Genomic DNA, 15406 nt, shown 5'->3' on the forward strand with positions numbered 1-15406 from the left:
AGGACTGAGGTCTTGGCGCCAGACCGTTTAAGACCTGTCAGAGTCCCTCATATTCCCGCGTCACATAGCCAAGGCAAAAAGTCTTCCAGCCTTAAAAACTAAACCGATCCCCCTCGCCCCCAACCCCTGGTCATGGTCAATTCCCTCACTTCACTCTTCGCGTTCGTTGATTCATTCATTCATTCATTCGTCCATCCATCTATTTGTAGAAATTTGCTCTTCGTTGTGACTCTCATCTCATTGACCCTAGTCAGTGGGGCCGCGGTCCAGTTCCCTACCCCCGCCAGTTCAACAAAGTCTAACGGATTGTTGAAAACTATCATCATTTATTCATAGCAACAATCGTTGGCGTGCACTCCTTACCCAAATTTGCCCCAGTTTTACAGATAATGCCCCCATACCTACTCATATCGACCTACTCTCCTTAATCCTCAATTATTCATGCAGATACGTATTATCTAACAGGCTTAAATATATATTTAGCTACTGCATGTTTATAGAAGCAAGTGTTAAATATAGGACACTCCATATGCCTTGTTCATAATAGCCTAAATGTTATTTCAGCTGGAGATTAAATGGAATATGGGCTAATTAACCTGCGCCAATTACTGCACACTCATGGACTCCATAAGGTGATCTTGGCAGAAGCCTTAAGCCTTAACCTATCATTAGGTACTGTAGGCTAATCATGTCTGCCGGAGGATACTGGCTCCGCTGGGATCCTGGGATGTGGGAATTAAGGTCAATACGAAGAGCACCTTTCACTTAGATATAACAGGCGGGAGCGCCACATTTAGGGCCGACAGGGATTTGAAAATAAACATGTTTTTCAATCTAATTCGATCTTTCACCACAAAGAAAATGTATCCAGACTAAACGAGTATGTATATTGATTTAATTTGAGTGACTATCGTAAGTCATTTGTTTATTCAAAACTGTAATATGCTATAGCCCTCTGCAGTGAGGCTGTCATTGCCATCATTATAATGATTGCATTCCCTTGTAGGCAACCACTCACAGTCGTCATTACCTTTAGAATTGAATTGTGGGACTTTTATATCCATGTTCATAACCTAGTTATGTGACCCATGTATTTTACATTAATTGACCTAACAATTATTTTTATTTCTTCATAGGAAGGGATACACTTTCACTCTTTAATTGAAAACTTGACTCACCTGCCGCACCACTGAGCCGGTTGAAAACACGAAATGGTTCGTCGATCAAAGACAAGTTTTATTCGGTAGAGTTATTAATATCAACTTGCTTCTTTTAAACATAAAACGTTTTTATGATGACAATATCGACCCACAGTGGATGCTTTAAATGCCATCTTCATAGAGAATTAATTCAGTAGCTAAAGCTTTTTTGAATAATACAAATAAAGTCAACAGGGACAATTCGAATATACTTTTTGGTTATGGTATAGCAGGGCTCGATCTTGTTTGAGAATCTTACACCAGTGTTTCCCACACGCCCAAACTACCTGCTTATTGTATGGACACAACATTTTAGTGGGCCATTAACTATTTTCAGTTACATTTCCAACATCCCCCGTATTACACTTGGTTGTAGAACAACTAATAGACACCATTGTTGAAATACATCTGATCAGCTCAACAAACTTGTTTATCGTAACGGCTTACTAGTCACATATAATATAGCCCACATGGGGTTAAATATTTTAATTAACGAATTAACTTGATCAATTAATCTGTTGGATGACCATCAAAAATGTAAAATAAAGACGTACCAAATGGCCTGTTGATTCAAAGTTCAAATCCAGATTATAATTGGAATATGCATGACTTTGATACATTTTACATTATTCTTTTTTGACAATTAAAAACAGACTTTAAACAATAATTAATAGGCTAACGCGTGTTCTGGTCTATATTTTTTTGTATATGAAAAATTGATGGTTTGTCTATCGTTTACACTAAAGCCTCTCATTCTAAACTGACATTTCTCTTAATAGCTACATTTTACATTATTGATACAAATATATTTTTTTGTTAGTTTATCATTTATTAAACACTTTTTACATATAATAATATATATTAATATACTATAAACAAGTACTCCAACTATCACTGCAAGAACTGCAAGAATATTCAACATTTCTATCTGAAGACTGTTGGAACATACCAGGGAATGGAGGACTTTTCCAGACAGTCTATCCTAATGCTAAACTCTGTATGATCTCTCTAAAATAGCCATGTCAATATTCAATAACATTTCTGATAATGTGACATATCATATTTTTGACATATTTCTTGTGTCTGACAATGTCTAATGAAAGCCACAATGTGATTAATAAGCATGTAATAGCCTAGAAGGCCTACAGAACATAATTAAAATCTTTAAAAAAAAATCACTATCCATGGGTGTGTCTTAACAACTTAACTGCCAGCCAGATACTTGTAAAACTATATCAAATATATATTTATAGAGCAGTGTCGTGCCTGTAGCGCTACCCTATAAGGTCATAGAAAAATGTATACAGTATCTGAATTCCTGCCCAATATCACACATGGTAACCAATATCATTTTTTAACTTAACAATTTCGACAGAATTTCTGATATAATAATACATGTGTAGTAAAGTAAAAATCCATGTGAGTGAGGACAATTACAGATGCAGTTTGAAGCGAGGGCGAGGATTTCTTTTAAGGCTGTTGTCAGTGAGATGATGCCAGCCAAAGAGGTCAACTAATGCCAAATATGTACATTATATTCTTCCATATTACTCCTGAAGGACAATGCTTTGATCTTAGATCTGTGTAACAGTGAATCACTATACAGACTGAGTCCTCATACAAGGTATATGTGTGTGTGTTTGTGTATCTGTTTTTCATTCCTTCAATAAAGACAACTTCAGTGCTACGGTTGGCCTTTTTCTCATCCTATATGAATTATGTTCCAGCTACAAAAAAAGCACTTAATGAGTTGTTTTGTCTGTACTCTGGTACATGTCCACAATCCCTCACACTGAACCCTGAAGCAGAGAAACAAGTCTGTTTAGCTGATTCATTATATGGTTCAAGGTTTTCTTTTGAAGACATTATTTGAAACAGACACAAACTTTTTCACTGAAGAAATTATATTGTCTCTTGTCAATGCTCACTTGAAACAAGTCATATGTACTGACAGTATAACAGCAGACTCATAACAATTTCTGATTCATTTAATAAGGAATCAGTGTCCAGTGAATATGAGCCGTTTCTACACGAAACAAAAGAGTTACCATCACTGAGGTTAGACCTAAAACAGAACTAACTTTGCTGCATTACTGTTCACAATGTGATACAACAAGCAGAAAGTTCAACAAATACGGTATCATCGTTACCACACTGCATGTGATTGCAGGTGTCAAGGGCAGTGTCATGCTAGGGGCATTCTATGAGTTGCTGTAAGCACTATAAAGCTGCCTTTGGACCAGGCTAGAGGGCATGTCCAGGTTAATAATGATTCACGAAGCCTTCATTAACTATTGGCATGCTTCATGATTGTCAACAAAGTGGGATTTATCATATTATATGAAATGAAAACCATCTGACCATCACGTGTGATGGCCTTTGGACTAAATTGTGCCGCTGATGCTGCTTCTTTAGCACAACGTCCATTACGTTACCCATTCATTTAGCATTTGGTAAAGCAATAATCATATAATAAAAAAAAGAAGTGTACACATTTATGTGAACTATCTTGCGGGTTACTTTGTTGTTTTCTTGGTTGGACAGAGTGTTTTCCAAACTTTGTGTTGGTTGGTCATCCCATGGGTCTGTCTTGACTCAGTGATTTTCCCCTGATCAAAGGCCTAGCAGAGAATGAGGGGGAGGCCAGCTAACCTCCTGTGTTGTGGACTGTAAGGTGGATGCAATAACCTGAAAGGTCAGCATCTCCCCACATCAACACTGCCACACTGACCGGTGGAATGTTCACATCAGGGTCAGGTAAGGGGTTGGCCTATGTAGGAGGCAAGGTTGGGTAGGTTACTTTATAAATGCAATCTGTTATAGTTACCAGTTACCCATCCAAAATTGTAATCAGTAACGTAACTTTTTTGTTATCCAAACTCAGTAATCTAATCAAGATGATTTACTTTTGAATTATTTTCCCCTTAGGAGCATCAGAAGAAGACTAAAAGGATCCAGCAAATGTGTTTGTTGTGTCATCATAGTGGTCTCTGACTTGTGGTCAGACTCAGTCAGGTGGAACAACATGACTGATTTTCTGCTAGCTAGAGGTTAACTTAAATGTTTTCCTTTTTTAAGACTGAATTGAATGTCATTGAGAAAACAGAAAGGTGTCATAATATACAGTATATATTTTTGCAAACATTATTTCTGAATATAAGGGTTACCAACACATAAGGTAATCATCTAGTTTTTCTAAAGTGTCTGTAATCTGATTACAATATTTTTGCAAGTAACGTAATTGATTAGTTACAATTTGGTTGTAATCAGATTACATGTAATCAGTTACTTCCAAACACTGGTGGGAGGGGTATACCAGCTTTACCATCGGACACTAATCAACTGATTATAAAAAAAATGACATACTCTCTCCATTGCTTGTTGAAGGTGTTTGATATAGGCTGTTAAATTGAGGTGGGTTAACAATATGTATTTGTCAAAGGCTCTGGACAGTGAGACTATAAGTATCTGTCAGATGGAATGCATTATCTCAGTAACCAGAAATATGTGTAAACATCTTGGGAACAATTTGCTCAAAATATTAAAGGCAAAGTTTTTTTCAAATGACTTAAATGTTTCCTTTCCTTAACTGTGAGACGCTGCAATCTACGCTTAGGGTTTGTTTACTCAGCTACAGTCACCAATGGTTAACATTAGCATTGATGACCAAAAATCAATGGGAGTAAATGGGAAACCATTAGCATGTTTTAATTGCATGCTCAAATCATATCAAATTCTAAACATAGTTTCAAACCCCAGTAATCACACAATACCACAATCTGCCAAAGGTGATAGGAAACATAACACAAACTTATATTACATTTGGGGGATCTTTCCCTTCAAATCCATGTTGGGCTATGGGCTAGCTGGCTGGCGAGCCAGTATAGAGAGTTCAGAGTGAACTGGTGAGCTGGAGGGGAGTTGGATGTCAGTAAAAGCTTGGGGTAGGAAGTGATCTCAGTGGTCCCACACAAGACGAATGGCTCCCTAGATACAGGGGGTAATAACTTCTAATCAAAGCCATGAGACGGGTATGGGCCGGGGAGGTTGGGTCAGGACTTAGAGGAGGACATTAATCGCACCTCTCCGCTCCCGTTTCATGAGGTGCAGATGACTGGTGAGGAGGTGAGGGTGTTTGTTTGTTTTCTCAGGATGGAAAGAGAGCCACATGTCTGACAGGCAGGCAGGCGTAAATTGTACAGTAGGGTTTGAAGTGAAGGGGGGCAGGATGATGACGGGGTCTGCTTCTCCTCACTCACTGCTGCTGAGGAGGGATGGTCCACCCCCCCTCCCCAGCCCCTCCCAGCCCCAGCTAACAGCACATCAGAGGAGCACTGAAGCAGGAAGGAGGCAATCAATCTGAGCGACGGCGCACGGCTTTCACCTCTCCGGTCACAGTCCACACCTGGGACACATTCAGCAGAATGTTAGGTCACACAGGGCTCCAGGCGAGTCATCCCGAGGTCGAAACTGTAAAGCAGAAATCACATCTGAAGGCTGTAAACTCTCTCCGTGATAAGGAATAAGAGAAAGAGCCCAGGCTGGAGTTATAGCTGAAGTAACTCTCCAGCAGGACCCTTTTATTCTCAGGAGATCAAAGGCAAAGCAAGTACATACAATATCTGTTTACAGTCATTATCAAGATGCTTTTACTGTGTTCACATTGTTCTCTTCTCATTATACAGGATAGCTTCATACCCATGCACATTGCATTGCAACACACACACACACACACACACACACACACACACACACACACACACACACACACACACACACACACACACACACACACACACACACACACACACACACACACACACACACACAGAGGTCGTGCAGACTTATCTGGAGTAATCCATAATGATATCACTTTCCGGGCGAAAGCATCAGGCCCCAGTACCACTTTCTGAGCTTCAGCTCCCAGAGGAATGTGATGGTGGCTCATTATTATAAAGGACTTAAGCTTGTGTACACGACCGAAGACCTAAAGGTTTTTTTCTGCAGCTTAATGCACCCACATTGTCCCTATTTCTGATGCCAGACCAGCCTGAACAGTTGTAAAAAAAAAAAAAAAAAAAAAAAAAAAAAAAAATGTTGTGGTGGTGTCTATGGTAAGTGTGCTTATTTTCAATCCTCTCTACATTTGGCAGATTTGAACCAGTTCTCTCAAACTCTCCATATCCATCCTAATTGGAGGATATTTATAATGTATGTTTTAAGTTGAGCATTCTTCAGGAGATGAAGAGTTAACAGTTGAGACATTAACCCATTGAAGTGTAAAATTTGGACATGTAAAATACACTACACGATTATAGTATGTGGACACCTGCTCGTCAAGCATCCATTCCAAAATCATGGACATTAATATGGAATTGGTCCCCCCTTTGCTGCTATAACAGACTCCTATCTTCTGGGAAGGCTTTCCACTAGATGTCGGGACTATGCTGTGGGGACTTGCTTCCATTGAGCCACAAGAGCATTAGCGAAGTCGAGCTCTGACGTTGGGCAATTAGGCCTGGCTCGCAGTTGGCGTTCCAATTCATCCCAAAGGTGTTCAATGGGGTTAAGGTCAGGGTTCTGTGCAGGCCAGTCAAGTTCTTCTACACCGATAGAACGTGTTTCCACTGCTCCAGAGTCCAATGGCGGAGAGCATTACACCACTCAAGCCGATGCTTGGCATTGCGCATGGGGATCTTAGTATTGTGTGCGGCTGCTTGGCCATTGACAACTATTTCATGAAGCTCCTGACAAACAGTTCTTGTGCTGAAGTTGCTTCCAGAGGGAGTTTGTAACTCGGTAGTGAGTGTTGCAACCGAGGACAGATTATTCTTACGCACTACACGCTTCAGCACTCGGCAGTCCAGTTCTGTAAACTTGTGTGGCCCACCACTTTGAGGCTGATCCGTTGTCGCTCATAGACGTTTCTATTTCACAAAAACAGCACTCACAGTTGACCGGGGAAGCTCTAGCAGGGCAGAAATTTGACAAGCGGGCGTGTTGGAAAGGTGGCATCCTATGACGGTGCCACGTTGAAAGTCACTGAGCTCTTCATTCTACTGTCAATGTTTGTCTTTGGAGATTGCATGGCTGTATCAGCAGTCACCTGTCAGTAACGGGTGTGGCTGAAATATCCAAATCCACTCATTTGAGGGTTTTTTACATACTTTTGTATATATAGTGTACCTTCTAACTATTCCACACTAGAATGCCCAGATATGGTTGGATTTAGTGCTTTTCTGTGAATAGCTGTAAGCCGCTTATGTTTTCTCTTCTCACTTTAGGCTGGCTTTGGCTCAGGGATATAAACCCTGTGATTTCACATGATAGAAAATTGCTTTGTTTTTTGCCACTGATGTAAGGACTGATTCAGACAGAGTCTCCTGGTAAGTCTAAGAAGTGAAACCGAGGAAAAGAGACTTGCGAGCGTGTATGTATCTCTAGTCACTCAGATCACCTGCTGATTCAGAACATGTTGCTGCAAACCAAAGGCCTGTGTTGATGGAGATACAGTACATTGAACTCACAATGAAAAGTGGATCAAAGGAAAACAAAGAGCCTCTTAATCAGTGATTCTGCGCCAGCGTTCAACATGAGGAGAGAGGGAGAGGGAGAGGTCCAATCCCAGTCCAATTTCACCCTCTTCAGCCTAGGTAAACTAGGGGAGAGAGAGGCCGCCCTGGGGACTAGAGACCAAGGCAGAAACCCACACCAGTCCCACACTTATCCCCTCTGATTTGTTATGTTGTTCAAACAGTAATCCCACCATGGTCTGTCTCCCAGCTGTCTCTGGTTAGGGCTCTCACATCACACATATAAACACACCGCCCTGCCTGCCTGCCTGCCTGCCATGATGCCCTAACCAACCAGGACGACTGATACCCAATCAGGGCTTACTAAGGAAATACCCCTTATTAAGGACACACACACACACACACACACACACACACACACACACACACACACACACACACACACACACACACACACACACACACACACACACACACACACACACACACACACACACACACACACACACACACACACACACACACACACACACACACACACACACACACACACACACACACACACACACACATACCTCTATATCATGCAAGGTCCTGCCAACATACACTGTATTTTGCTCACCTGCACAATAGAGTGATAACCAAGTTCTTTGTCGTCCTATTTTAAGAAGAAAATGTGGCTCCAGAACAAGACATTTACAGCAGACTAAACAATAGGACTATACTATGTGGAGACTGCAGACAGTTACATGCATTCTGGTTAATCTTTCTGCACAGCCATAGTGCAGTAGCCTATAGTATTATAAACCCAAAGCTGTTTCAAAGAATTAGCTGTAAAGCCAGTAGAGGGGGTATTAGAACTAAAAGTAAGAGCCTGCCACCTGTGTTAAATAACCTTGACAATTATTATCCCTGACCCCTCCCTCTCTGTTGTGATTGGCGACATCAGCGGTTGCCCCACCTTGACAGGGCATGGTGTGTCAGGGGTCCAATCAAAAGGGGACCATTGCGCTCTCCGAGATGCTTGGCTGGTGTGTAAAACCCATGAATTCAGACAAATAAAAGGTGTGATGGGTACACACTCAGAAATATGTTGCATAAGGAGCACAGAGCCATCACCCAGCTGCCAGTGCACTGGGAAAAACAAACAGGGAGAATTTATACAGCTCTTCCAGAGGAGGGGGCATTAATACGTCTGGTGGCTTAACGTATCGTTGTAATTAAAACACACTTTCAGATGGCAGTGCACCTGGAGGTGGCGGGACTCCAAACCCCAGCACCGGAGCTGCTTTCAATTATCTTTAATAAAAACCCTATTGCTACCCAGCTCAGCCACTCAGGGTCAGTAGGAAGCCTGATCAGATTCTCATCAACCTTCACATAGCACCTCATAATGAACGATACCCATATCAATCTCTTCCTTTTACCTCTTCTATTCATCGATGTAGCACAGCTTTGTGTTGTATATCCTGAAATGTTTCATAAAAAAACAGAGAAATGGGGTGTGAGTTTGTTTGTATCTGGCAGAGAGCCTACATGCAGTGTTGGACGTAACATGGTGCACATGGCTGGGTTTTGTGTGTGGGAACATTATAGGAACAGAAACAACACAAACCTACAATGAATGAATGTACTGCAAAGAAGACACATGAACAGACAGACAGACAGACAGACAGACAGACAGACAGACAGACAGACAGACAGACAGACAGACACTCCCCCTAGCAGGCACAAACATTCTGTTCCCTTTTCTCAGGCATTGAAAGCCTACAATCTGCTTGAAGCATGCTATTAAGTGCACTGTCTAAAGTCATCCACAGAGGAGCTGATCGCTGTGGTTTAGTGCTTTCACTCAACCTCCATCTCCATCCTTCTACAGGCGTCACTTTGACCATGCTAGTGAGCTCAGTGGCAGAGGGGAAGTGGGGATAAATGATACAATGACATGCAGGGCTGATGTGTCAGAGTGGGGTGTGGGGATGTGGAGGGAAGTGGCTGCCCTGCATACAGGAATGAGTTTTCATCATCACAGCACTGTCGCTGTGCATTACGCTCAAGCTCTTAGTTCGCCAAAGGAGAGCAACCCTGGAATGAATGGGTTAGTGCTGAGGGGTAAAAAAAATAATAATTGCATTACACTCTCGAGTCAATTTTCACAGCTCCGTACACGCCAAGCCTGTGCTAAGGTCACCTCACATTCTTATTTTAGAAGCTCTGTGTTGTGGTTCTCAGTACTAGAGTGCACTCTGCAACCACAAGCAGACCCCCTGAGGGGTGAAGTGGTAGACAAATATGTCAGTGAAAAGTATCTAAATACTGTGTTAGAATGAGAGGAACATGGAGGAGGGAACCTTTCAGCATCACTTCAGGCCAATGTTCCTTTTAAAGCACTAAGATCATGGTCATGGTGCCTCTCTCTCTCAGTGACTCCCTGTGTCTCTTCCTTGTTGCACACCATGTGACCGAGGAGATATTATTACAGCCTTGTGTCTCTGTCATGGCAAGTCATCAAAGTCTTTTTAATATGGCAACATAGATATGTGATGATATCCCTACAACCTACCTACTATAACCCCTACAACTCATCCAGAACGCCGCAGCCCGTCTGGTGTTCAACCTTCCCAAGTTCTCTCACGTCACCCCGCTCCTCCGCTCTCTCCACTGGCTTCCAGTTGAAGCTCGCATCCGCTACAAGACCATGGTGCTTGCCTACGGAGCTGTGAGGGGAACGGCACCTCAGTACCTCCAGGCTCTGATCAGGCACTACACCCAAACAAGGGCACTGCGTTCATCCACCTCTGGCCTGCTCGCCTCCCTACCACTGAGGAAGTACAGTTCCCGCTCAGCCCAGTCAAAACTGTTCGCTGCTCTGGCTCCCCAATGGTGGAACACACTCCCTCACGACGCCAGGACAGCGGAGTCAATCACCACCTTCCGGAGACACCTGAAACCCCACCTCTTTAAGGAATACCTAGGATAGGATAAAGTAATCCTTCTCACCCCCCCCCCCTTAAAAGATTTAGATGCACTATTGTAAAGTGGCTGTTCCACTGGATGTCATAAGGTGAATGCACCAATTTGTAAGTCGCTCTGGATAAGAGCGTCTGCTAAATGACTTAAATGTAAATGTAAATGATATCAGTAAACAGTAACAGTAATGCTGTGTATCTAAGCCATGCACAGCAGGTCTAGTTGAGGTCCTTCTTCCAATGTAATCAGGAAGTTGGTGGTAAGGTAAGTTGATGGTAAGGTTACCAGTACTGAACACCACCAAATGACAGTCCCCACCTCCCCATGCTCGTTCCGGGTAGGTGGTTGAAAATCCCTGTGTGGAAAGGGCCTGCCATTACCTTACTTAGAAAAACATTGCTCTCTGGTCTCTGCTGAGAACTCCTGTTATTGTGAAGTATAACTCAAGCACAGAAATGGGTGGAATAAAGGTATGATTACGCAAGCTAGCGAGTAAGGGCAGGAAAAGGAAAAACCCCTGTATGAAACAAGGGCTGAGCCCAGCAGCCAAGCGCACCCAGCTATGGTAGACTGCAGCAGAGATGGATACCAGTGTTATGACAGGCAGGCCATACTACCCAGCCACTCACTCACACAATCACAGCTGGCCTCTGTGGAGGAATATGAGCAACAACATCGAATTCAAACATGACGGAAATGAACAAGACTGACCTACCTTACAGGCTACGAACAAAACAGGTTTTCATTTCAATAATGAAGCTAGTTCAGAATTCCACAATGAAGGTTTGGCTACAGAAGTGTACAATGTACTGAGTGCTACATTGTAGAGTTAGAAGTGCAGTGTGGGTGTATCTCACTGAGAAGGTTATGATTATGATGTACTGTATAATATCAGTTAGCAAAAAAATGTATTTTATTACAAAAATCATCTAATAAAGCATATGTGGTCGCTTTCTGATTGTATTGTTGTTTTAGTACATTTTTGTTGAGTAAGGCAGCTCCCAAATGCAACTGTTTCAGCCTTGCTCAGTGCTTTCTGTGGTGGAGGGGCAGACAGAGAAATTACAGAGCGTAGGCATCATTGATTTTCTCTGGTTGCGCGTGATTGGCTCAGCGTGCTGTCACTTTTGGGAACACTACGTCACCGCAGCACCTGCTGGGGGAGCTAGCCATCAAAAGCTCATCTTTGGTGCTCCATTTACTTACAGTAGAAGTGCCCGCCCAAGAAGGATTATTGTCATTGACCACAGATACAGTAAATCAATGTGTTATGCCCGGTAACTTTGACAGGACTGAGGTGTCGACTACATAGCGAGCTAATTGATTAACACGCACTGCTAGCACGTCTACAAGCTAGGTAGCTTAGGTAGCTAAAACATGTTGACTAGCCCAGCTATATCGTATCAAATAATAATCTAAGTTAGCGTTATAAAGAAAATGATAAAACATCTCGGTGCTCATTAACCACCAAAACTTAAAAATATGGCCAACCATTAAAATAAAGCAAACTGGGAAAGAAGATTCAAGTCAAGTGGTTGGTGGTGGAACATGGAGCAGTGGCTAACATCTTTTTGGAGGTAGGCTAGCTATAATATCCTACAGGCTACATGTGTTAGTGTTGATGTTTGATGGCAGACTGTAATACCCATGGAATACTCAATGTAGAAGAAGGGTTAGTTAAAAATATATTTTAGCGAATTTTGCAGTATATGAAGTGAGGGAATTGAGTTATAAACATTGCATATTGTTAACTGGGCCCGTCTGTAACAGCCAGGCAGGCAAACGCACGCAGTGTCTCAATATTGGAGACCGATTTCTAGGTCGTTTACTATATAAAAGTATGATCGACTACAATGGTCTTCCGTGCAATAAGAGCTAGAGATATGGGAAGTAGCCATTTACTGATCATAAACCAAATGTTATAACGTTTGTGTGTATGTGGCTCAAAACTCAATTCTCAAATTTGTTATTACTGCATTCAATGTGTATCCAGTACTGTGTAGTAGTGTACTGGTTTTGATGTATATGAAATTTGCATGTTAAAATCGCCACTGGACATCAGAGATCAGAGTCAATACGATTTGTGATTATCCAGTAGTAATATTACTAAATGTTAGTGTCAGGGAATATTGGATAACTAATACCGGTTGAAAAGTGGATTGATTTTGTAATTCTAATTGAATGTGCTCCAATCAAACTATTATGAACTCTGATTATAATATTTTTCTGAAAGAAATAAAATTCTCCTTCCTCCTTATCTGATCTCTCTCAGCTGTGAGTGGCAGGAACCAAAGAGCTAATCACATCAGTCCATCACCACTCACACAGCTCCTTCTAACCCCCCCCCCCAAAGTAATCATAGCTGAGAAGACGATCTTCAACCTCTAGTTAGAGTTCAGTCGGATAAGTTCAGTAGGAGTTACACATGTATTCCTTTCTACATTACTGTATCAAAATATTTTTGGTTTGAATTCAGAAATGTTTTCCTGCAAGATAAGATCAGGTGATAAGTGAACATTTCCAAAATCCACAGCCTTGAACCTAACAAATCAATGAGGAGAGCTACGCTTCAGTGATGCTCAGCATGTGGCGTAATTTTAGGAAAACAACTTGATAATTTGATTAATAATTACTGCATGTGGCTTAGGGGCATTGTAATATATGACACACTATTTGCTTTTGCATTTCAAATGCTTTAAAAAAAACATTGCACATCTGTATCTGAAGGTGTGCATGTTTGTGTGTGTGCATTTGTGTGTGTATCCTCCATGTTAACAGAGGTGGGACGCGGGACATTGAATTATACATGAACAAGAGAATTCCATCTCAGTAGGGACACACTGTGACATAGGTGCACAATCTTCTGATAGTCCTGGGATTCTGTCTCCAAGCTGTTTAAATGGCATTTGTGTTGGGTTTGGCACTGATAATCAAATCCAATTAGCATCATTATGCTGCCATGCAGAGACGGAAATCTTATTTAAGGATTACATTACAGTTTTCCCTGGAAGCGAGGCTAGTCTTCTCTGCATCATTACGCTGGGCTGAGGCTCTGTCTGTTTCGGCGGGGTGGGATAACGAGGGTCTAGATCCTCTGTTAACACTCTGATGAGGCAATTAAAGAGGGAGCAGTGCATGTAACTCCCCTGACTGCTTAATCTACTAAATCCTGCTTGTTGTCCAATTGGTGCTGTTTAAAACTAACCTACTCCAATGTAAATATGATCCTTAGTCATGCAAAACAGAGCTTGATAATATACACTGAGATTACAAACATTAGGAACACCATCCTAATTTTGAGTTGCACCCCCTTTTGCCCTCAGAACATGCTCAATTCATCAGGGTATGGTGTCAAGTGTTCCACAGGGATGCTGGCCCATGTTAACTCCAATGATTCCCACATTTGTGTCATGTTGACTGGTTGTCCTTTGGATGGTGGCCCATTCATAATACACACGGGAAACTGTTAAGCAAGAAATACCCAGCAGCATTGCAGTTCTTGACACAATAAAACCAGTGAGCCTGGCACCTACTACAATACCCCATTCAAAGACACTTAAAGCTTTTGTCTTGCCCATTCATCCTCTTAATGGCACAGATACACAATCTATTTCTCAATTGTCTCAAGGCTTTAAAATCCTTCTTTAATGTGTTTCCTCCCCTTCATCTACACTGATTGAAGTGGATTTAACACTTGTCAGTCTATGTGTCTCAACGTTGGACCTCGAAGGCAGTTCCACTCCCTTTTTTCATTGTCTAATCAGGGACTGATTTAGACCTGGGACACCAGGTGGGTGCAATTCATTATCAGGTAGAACAGAAAACCAGTAGGGTTGAATACCCCTGGTCTATGTCATGGAAAGAGCAGGTATTCCTAATGTTTTGTACACTCAGTGTACATATAATTTGGGGCGGCAGCGTGGCCTAGTGGTTAGAGCGTTGGACTAGTAACCGAAAGGTTGCAAGATTGAATCCCTGAGCTGACAAGGTACAAATCTTTCATTCTGCCCCTGAACAAGGCAGTTAACCCACTGTTCCTAGGCCATCATTGAAAATAAGAATTTGTTCTTAACTGACTTGCCTAGTTAAATAAAGGTAAAATAAATAAATAAAAATAATATATGCCATTTACTAGACACTTTTTTCCAAATGCGACTTACAGTCATGCTTGCATACATTTGACTTATGGGTGGTCCCGGGAATCGTACCCACTACGCTTGCGTTGCAAGCACCAAGCTCTTTCAATACGCCTGTAGAATGGAGGGACCTTACACACCACTGTGTTGTGTGTTAGACAAACCAAACTCTCTAGGTCATCACCCTCTGACAAGATGTCATCGGCCGGCCAACCATCGGCAGGCTGCTCTGGCAAAGACCCTCTTCCAGTGAGCACCTTACCACCTGCTTTAAGCTCCTTCCACAGAGGCTATCAATCCCCTCAACTGCTGAAGTTAGAGGACACAGTCAGACAGAGACGGGGGAGAGGAACATGTTACTGACTTCCAGCAGGGCTGAAGACATCTCTGAAAATAGTCAGACTGACCTACGGGGTAATTCAGTCACCTTCACCATGCCAATGCAGTCTCATTTTGATTCCACAGAATACAGTTCTAAACCAAGAGGCACAACATTGCGATACTTGCTAGAACGCTTCGTGAAGCAGACTCGACCGGGATTTGGGTAGACTATGGGAGAAGTGAAAAT

Source organism: Oncorhynchus keta, unplaced genomic scaffold, assembly GCF_023373465.1.
Source record: "Oncorhynchus keta strain PuntledgeMale-10-30-2019 unplaced genomic scaffold, Oket_V2 Un_contig_23109_pilon_pilon, whole genome shotgun sequence".
NCBI classification, from domain to species: domain Eukaryota; kingdom Metazoa; phylum Chordata; class Actinopteri; order Salmoniformes; family Salmonidae; genus Oncorhynchus; species Oncorhynchus keta.